This window comes from Syngnathus leptorhynchus, chromosome 2 (genome assembly GCF_054491065.1).
Source record: "Syngnathus leptorhynchus isolate UIUO chromosome 2, UIUO_Slep, whole genome shotgun sequence".
NCBI lineage: Eukaryota > Metazoa > Chordata > Actinopteri > Syngnathiformes > Syngnathidae > Syngnathus > Syngnathus leptorhynchus.
The window spans coordinates 17,978,597-17,987,757 of record NC_141196.1 but is presented as its reverse complement, the minus strand read 5'-3'; positions in this window follow the sequence as shown (position 1 = coordinate 17,987,757).

Below are 9,161 nucleotides of genomic sequence, written 5' to 3'. Positions count from 1 at the left end.
CCCATAATACCTATTTAAAAAAATATGAATTGGTCAAATTTGGACAAACCAAAAGGTTTTGGCCCAATTCCAGACGTTTTCAATGTTTGCGGCATTGATTGGATGACGTAACAGCCCCAGTTACAAAATCAGTGACAGCAAAAAGTCTACACACCACTTTAGAAAGGCCATGTCTTTGTGATATAAAAAAAGAGACCGAAATAAATAAAAAACGTGTCCAGAATGAACCTACTCCATTCAAATCTCTGTTAATTGAGAGTCAATACTTGCCACTCCATACAGTGCTAATACATGCCCACATTATATTTCAGCTGTTATAATTGGCCTCTCCTCATATTTTTGGTTTCATTTCGAGGTGTTTGAATGTTTCATTTTTTCCTTCAAACTTATCTAAAGCCCCAGTTCCATTTGAGAAAAAACAGCTTTGAAGCACAAAGCTTAACTGTGGGTGTGGTTTACGTACTTTTGGTGATAAGCCTTGAGTTTGTGTCAGACATACTTTTTCCAATTATGGCCAAAATGTTCAATCTTGGTTTTGTTGGAACAAAACAAAATCTCCTTACCTCATGTGGGAATGTAAGATTACAGTGTCTGCCAAGATGACGTTATAGTGTCGGTGCCTGTTAAGTAAACAATGTGATGTTAGTGCATTGATTTGTTGTCAGTTCCCTCCACTTTGTGATATTGCAGTGCCTGGCAACTTTTGACATCTTCATTACAGACGCTGGCAATCAAAGGCAATGCAGCTCCTGGATATCAAAAAAGCAATGATGATTTTCACGCTCATATGTCTTGCACTGCTGAAGCAAATCACCAGTTTGCACATGCTTAGAAGGCGGAAACACGATTTTTTTCCCTCCCATCTTTTGCCAAGACAGACGGAGGGCGTCGATGAACAGATGCAGAAGCGATGTGAGCCATTTGTTTCCTCTGCACGTCAACGAAAAAAGGGAGGGCTCAAACAAAACAGGAGCTGTCCTGACATGCACCCTGTTGCTCAATCTCACACAAGACAAAAACATAAGTACTAAAAGAGAAGATGTGATGTTGACAGATGAAATGTGTTTTTGCGTAAGGCAAAAATTTAAAGTATTACACAAGATAAAAATGCACATTCAACTCAAGACATTAATAAAATCAGTTGGATAGTGTTTGGATTCCTCCCCATAAAACAGAAAAAATATCCTTAGCCATCTGACTAAACATAAACATATGTCATGTTGTAAATCATCTTGAACGTGCAATAAGAGGATTAGAGAAAATACATCTGGATTTATGGGATGGATGGACTCCATAAGCTGTCCATATCCACACACATAAAGCTTTAGAACACGATGTTGGTCACGTGACTAAGACTGATGAAGTGTGGAAACGTGATCAGACGCCTGCATTATTCACACAAGTAAAGGGATAGCGACAATATGTGAAATGGAAACTCTATGAGCTTAGAAGGGAACATACCATTTTTTGTGATAATAATCGTGAACTCGTTAGCTTAGTATTAAATCATTATAAATACTCATTTGTTACAGTGCGCACCACTGCCGTACGCAGTACGGCACCTGGTGTGACACCCGCTGGCTGGTATTACCATAGACAACACAAGTATATAGACTCAGAAGGGAAGATGATGTGAGTGGCAGTTACAGTGGCAGATGAAAAAAATATGTTGCACACAGTTGTTAAATCGCGATAGCAGTGTCAGTTGATGTTATGATGTTACAGTCAGTTACATTACTGTTAAAATTACAATTACAGCTATGATGGCAGTTACACTGATGTGAGTTTGCAGTGTCTGCTACATTGTTCTTGCTAAGGTGTCTAGTCAGGTGCTCTCATGTTTTTGACAGGACAGTGTCAGTGCTGTGACCTTAGAGTGTAGTTACACACATGTTGTGATCTTATTGTGTCAGTCTCATTAAAAATGTTAATGCCCCCTTTTTGGTGATGAGAGGCTATAAAACTCAATTTGACTTGCAATTGATCTTGGTAAATTATGTTATGTTGTTACATTATGTTTTCATGTTGCAAAATCAGTGTTGTGGTTTAGATAGATAGATAGATAGATAGATAGATAGATAGATAGATAGATAGATAGATAGATAGATAGATAGATAGATAGATAGATAGATAGATAGATAGATAGATAGATAGATAGATAGATAGATAGATAGATAGATAGATAGATAGATAGATAGATAGATAGATAGATAGATAGATAGATAGATAGATAGATAGATAGATAGATAGATAGATAGATAGATAGATAGATAGATAGATAGATAGATAGATAGATAGATAGATCTATCAATTTGTATCTTGGTGTCTACCCAACTATGCATCGTTAACATTTGCTTCTAGAGCAACAGTCATTCACTATTTATCAGAAACTCGAGGCACTAATTAACCACGTGTCCTTTGGGTCTACGAGCTTTGTAGCCAAAAACGATACCAGCCAGCATCCTTTTGGCACGTGCGTAACACAAATACACAAAGGTCTGACACGTGAGATTTGCTATTATCACCGTAGGCCACAGATAAGTGTGTCTTCTCACCTCTCACACCGTCAACTTATAAACTCAAGTTACCCCACCGGTCGTGTTGGAGAACTGACCAAACAGGACGGAGGAAGCCAAGGAGAACCTGTAGCGGAACAAAGGATGTGATGAGTCAGGAGTCATGATTTTGAGGAATGTTAGAATCAGTCAGCAATGAGGTGGGCAGGAAGCATGTAGGACTCAAAGTGATGTTCAAACAAAGCGCTCTTTTCTTCTCGCAGTGCGCTGACGTGTCCCTCGCCTACATTGGTGACACACTTAACGATATGAGAGGCTCATTTGCATGATGATAATCATAGAGTTCATTCAGAGATGAAAGTTGGCATCAATCCACATGACGATGGAAGCAAATCCTACACACAATCGACTGATTACTGCAATGATGCCACGATGTGTCAGGAAAAACCTTACTGGGCTCGAGTCTCTTATTTGAAACCCTCACCTTGTCTTGAAACCCTGACACGTACCCCAGATTTTAAGCCCTAATCTTGTGTGTATATCTATCAAAGTCTTGATATGTATTTATATATATGATATATGAATGTTTCATGCAGGGGTGTTGTCCTTCCTGCCCTCAACATCCTTGACATCTCCTGCTCCTGGCATGTCCTTGGCAATGAGGAACAATGATGTGGGATTTTATGAGTGTTCTCCAAAACGTGATGCACAGATACTGATGCCTTCTCATGACTATAATCCTCTTAGTGGTGAGGATCTGAGGGCTTCATTTTCTGACACAAGCATGGAAAAAAAAAATCCTGCAGCATTTCAGCAGGACATCTGATAGCTAGGGGAATCACTTCCAGGGGAACTTTGAAGCCTTTGAGGTTGTTCAAGGATGATGAATGATTGACTTTTGCTTCTCCTTTTTTCTTTCTTTCTATTTTATTGTGGTGAACTTTTTGGACACTTGTTTGCAAGTCAAGAATAAGAATGCTAGTATGTTACTCCAAAAAGAACCCTAAAACACAAGACCTTGCCTGAAGCCTTCATTTAAAATCACGCTATTAAGACATCCCTTTTGAAAAAACACTTGAAAATAACAAGCCACGAAAAACCAACACGGGAGATTTCCTCAAGGTTTATCAACACACGGTGACAATTTTAATGCCGTGCATGGATCTAAACCGCAGTGACGGCAAGCATGTCTGGATGCCTCCCTGCTATCAAAGCGCCGACATTTTGCTAATCGCTAGTGCTGGGACTCGACATGTGCTATCACATGGGAATGTTTTTTGTGTTTATTCGACTTCGTGTTGAACATAGAATAAGTCACCTAATAGCAGCGATTAGTTGTGCAACCAAACACAATTTAAGAGATAATAATTGGGGTGGGACTGTAAAGTAGATTCTGCACAGTCAGTTTCTTTTCAGTTCTCCATGTCACGTTAACATTGAACATGAAATCCCCATGCCTGCTGCAATCCTGTCTTCTGTCATTGTCGTTGACTTGGCAGTACCGCTGGACACGAAATTCATCGCTCAAGTTGTTATATTATAAATCTTGATTCCATTCAGCATGTCCATTGGCTTTGTCTTGTGCATCTCTCACATGAAGTCACGTTGATGTACTCCTCCAACAATCTGCTCACGTGCATTCTTTCTTCTCCCGCGGCGTGAGCTCAAACTTTATAGATCAGCGCGCGCTCTGCCATGTCGCTGCTTGCCCACTTCCCCCAGGGCACCCTGGCACGGCTTCATGCCGACACGCTGTTGGCTTGTCTTCTGTCCTCTATTAGCCTGCAGTGACCTGCTCCATCTTCTTTCTTTGTGGGGAAACTTTAGCATACTCTCAGTAATCATGCTTTGATTCGCTTAGGCGATGGTCTTTGATATCATACCCATTAAACTATCCCTTTGGGGACTGAGTGTAATGGAAATGTACTGCTTGGTGACGTACCATGTTTCTTATTACCCAAAGTTATTTTGCCCACTTTGTTCCAATTGTCAATTAGTAAGCATTATAACTTAGGTATACATAGAATAAAGAGACAGTTGAGCGAGCTGAACATTGGTATATTCGGTTGTCTATATGTAAAAATGATGTCAGGACTCAGCATTAACATTCGTGCCACCAAAAGAATATGAAGTGATTTAAGAGATTTTTTTTGGCATAAAATAGAGGAGAAAGTGGCCCATCCAGTTTTGGAGCTTGGGTTCTTGTCTTTATTCCCCATGTCAGCGGACTGATGGACGGACGGACAGACAGACAGGCAGACATTGTAAAGACCTTCGTAAAGTCCTCTCATGAAATAACACCATGTAGTCCTCCCATTTGATGGTATATCAAATTGTCTCTCTTAACCTTGGCTGAATCCCATTCAAAATCTTTCCATGCCTGTTTTGACAGAACAATGATAGTGATACAAAGATGAGGGTTAGGGTTTCAAAGTTGGGCTTCTGGCCAAGGTTTAGGATTTCAGGTGAAAGTTTCAAGTGAGGATTAGGTATTGAAGTTAGGACTTCAGATTTGGGTTTTGTTTCAAAAAGACTTAGGTTTTCAAAACATAGACATACATAGACACAAACACAGGCAGAATTTGGATTTCAAATTAGGGTTTCAAGATGTGTTCAGGTTTTCAACAATGGTTGGGGATTTTACACACAAAAACAAAAAAATCAAGCCTGTGTTAAAATTTTGAGCAGTTTCAAATGAGGATATGGTTTTCATCACAGTTAAGGTTTCAAGTAAGTCTTTCAAGTAGTGGTAAATACTTTAAAATAATATTTGAAATCTGGGATTTCAAGTGAGGGATTCAAGGCTTAGGTTTCAAATTTGGGTTTCAATCCAAGGTTTCATATGACTGTTTACAACCTGGGTTAGGGTTTCAAGTTAGAGTTTCAAGTCTGGGTTTAAGGCTTCAAATCAGGGCTTTATAGACACACAGACAGACGTATACAGGTTGACCGAAATAAATTCAAAGGAGGCAAAATAAATGGATACTTACTGTTAGTTTCCTCACACATTTGGCTCTGCAAATTCAACCGGATTTTGAGCTTTAGATTTCTGTGTTGACAGAAGGAGTTTAAAAAAAGATAAAAGCACTGAAAAAAGAAGCAAAAAAAAATACATTGCAACAGTGTCACAAGCAGCACGGCTAAACGGGAGGATTTGTGTCATCATTTAGATGAAAATCCCCTCGGAAAAGCAACCCCAGGACGAATGCTTATGGCATCAAAATAGTGCTGCGGCAGTTATGCAAGTTCACGTCACTTCAAAGTTGCTGCTGCTGCTTCCCCTGCTAATGATGATGATGTAGATGCTGATGACATGATGTGACCAGAAGATGCCTCCTGCTGACCGGAATGGTACTCGTACTGTATGTTAAAGATAACACATCCTATTCTTCACATTGGTTTAAATTTTAATGCTCTGCCATACTTGACAACTTTGACTTTTGAAAAATAGACTGTTTTTTTCATTGGCTTATCAGCCCAATGTTTCTTTGCCATGAAGGGAAATTCTGCAGAGCTGTTTTTCTGATATTCAATAAATCATTTTGTTTTCCAATGAGGACAATGGAAAATTGGGCAGTTACGTATATGTTTTGAAATGAGTACCAGGGTTCTCAAACTTTGATGTGTTATTCGTCCGTTTACGTAGATTAACAATGTTAACGATGCCTTTTGACTCAATATAGCTATGTCTGTCTTTTTTTTAGAGCATCCCTGAACCTGATGATGATGGACAGGAAAGAAGTAGTGCACTTGTTGGAACGGAAAAGGGTGCGGAGAAGGGCAATCATACATATTCCATGTGTTGAGGGCACAGATGGCGGCGCCCTGCGGAGAAAGAGAGACAGAGAGACTGAGTTGTCATTTCATTTCACATGCTCTCCATCTCTTGGTCATTTAGTAATGAGCCCCAGACATGACACAAAAAGAATTGAATGATTGTACGGCCGCACATTAGCACAACAAAACCGTCGCTAGGACGAGAATGAAAAGTTTGGAAATCAGGCAAGATGTCACATAATAGGCTACCTGTTGGAGCAAAGTATCAAAAATAGGCCCAATAATAAAATAGAGTGGTAGCTTTACGGAAACATGGAACTCCTTTTACTTGTGTGACTTTCACTATTGAAATGATTTTAAATAGAATTAATGGAAAATAGATCAGCACCACCGTTTTGTTTAAAAACATAAAACCAATACTATAAATGTAAAATGATGATTAAAATGTATTGCATATAAACCTTGTTCCTGTAGGATGACAAATAGTTCTAGTAAAACATTAACTAAAAAATTATTTGAAAAAAAATACATTGCAGGTGTGCTGTTGATGGAAGTAATATGACACTCATAAATAAGTACTTCATGTGCATGTTATTTGGGTTTGCATACTGTACAGTACATGTTGAAGCCATAGTTCTAATTCTTTTTCTCCCATGTCATGTCTGGGGCTTTGTAAATGAATCACCATATCAAATCAGCATTGCAAATTTGAATTTGTTCTCGGTAGTCCATCCTGGATAAATAAAGGTTAAAATAAAAATAAAACAAAACATAAAAAGACACTATGGCTTAACATTGAAAAGTAAAGAAGAAGCTCAACATGACAACATGGCATGCAACAACAAGAGGAGTCCTATTGACTTTGAGCAGGAAACTCAACAGAAAGTGTCCACCTGTTACGGTCGGGCCTGACCAATCCGGGTGGAGAATTGGATGATGGATGCCGAGGGCAACCAGGGGGACAGACGTAAATTGGAAAATTAATGAGGTACAGGTCTGTGTGTGAGAGGGTGTGTGCATGTGTGTGTGTGTGTGTTTGTTCACGGTTGTCAAAAACAGCTACTCACAAAACAGGACAGTGCAAACCTCCAAGAACCCAAAAGTCAAATAAGACTTCACGTCAGAATCTGACAGCATTTTTGTTTGTTTGCTTATTTGTGGGGCCAAAACAATGTACATAAAAAAGGGAGAATAAAAGCATAATGTCAGATAGGTAACATATTGTGCCCTAGGGCAAGACCTGGCTGCTTATTTGAAACCCTTACGGTTAGGATTAGAGCCTAACCCTATCTACAGTTTCTTTATACGGTAAATTCAAGCCACTTCTGTGAGTTGAAGGCAGGATTTATCTGAGGGCTATCTGAGAGCCCGCAGCAGTCTCTTCATGAAACAAGAGATAAAAGTGGAATATGGAAGAGGCTGCGGAGGGAAAAGGATGAGTGGAAAGAGATTGCAGACACACATGGTGCGCCGAGCAGGAGGAGCAAGAGCAAGGACAAGCAAGGTTACGACACGCTGAGGCGGTCATTAAAGAGCTCGTTACAGTCGTGAACCGCAATTTGAAAACCTAACCTTGGCTCGGAAACACTATCTTTGAAAATTTTAATATGACTAGAAACTGTCTCTGCGGTTTGAAACCATCACCCCACATGAAACTCTTCTTTGTGAACCTAAAACTTGAAACCCTGATTTGAAAAACTCACCTCATTTGAAACCCTTATTCTGGCTTGAAACCCTGATATGTAATCGTAATCCTTGCCCTAACCAAAGCTTTGAAATGTTCATTTAAAGGACTAACCCAGTCTTGAAACCCTAATTTGAAACCTTACTTGTTAAAATCCTTGAATGTTTGAACCCCTAATTTGAAACCAGAACTTGAAATCTTAATTCCGAGATCTTTAGAGAGGCTAAATTTAGCCCGGGTTGTTAACGGAGAGTCTTTGCAATATTACTTTTTGCTTTGCTGAGTGGCTATTAGTAAAAAGCTCAAGTGTATTTTCTGGGTTGCCAAGGCAACATACAGTGCACTTCCAGTGCATTTTTTCCAAACAATTCACAAAGGCAAATATTTTCATTTCAACGTTTTTGAGGAGGCCACAGATTGGTGTTTACGCCTTACAAATATTAAAGAGGGATGGGGGTTCACTGTTTTTCGATGAAACAGGTTGAGACGGAGAACAATTTTAAAAAAAACTACGTCATGAAGCACGACCTATAAAATGCGTCCACGTCTTCTTGTCTGGCGCATACCATAAATCATCTGGTGATAGACCACAGACACTTTGAAGACACGCCATGGTATTAAACTGATAATGAAACCAGACTCATTACCCGCTCTCTATTGGCCGTTTGACCTCTGTAACATAACCACAGATGGTTTCGCGACAAGGTTAATCCCTCCTTCGTTCTTGTCGTTTGGCTTTTTTTTTATTCCTGCTACTGCCTTGGTAGTCTTCGGAAAAGGACTTGAAATAGTAATACTGCAAGCATAGATACAAATTTTAAATTCTAGTGCATCTTTTGTTTCTGTTATTATAACACAACAATCATAAAAATCCATCGATCCATCCATCGATCCATCCATTGATCCATCCATCCATCGATCCATCCATCGATCCATCCATCGATCCATCCATCGATCCATCCATCGATCCATCCATCGATCCATCCATCGATCCATCCATCCATCCATCCATCCATCCATCCATCCATCCATCCATCCATCCATCCGGCCGACCATCCAGCCATCCACTCAGCCATCCATCATTCTCAACACTGGTTATCCTGTTCAGGGTCGCGGGTGTGCTGGAACTATAAAAATCAATGACAGTATAGAGTAGTAACTCTCAAAATGTGGTTCAAATTATT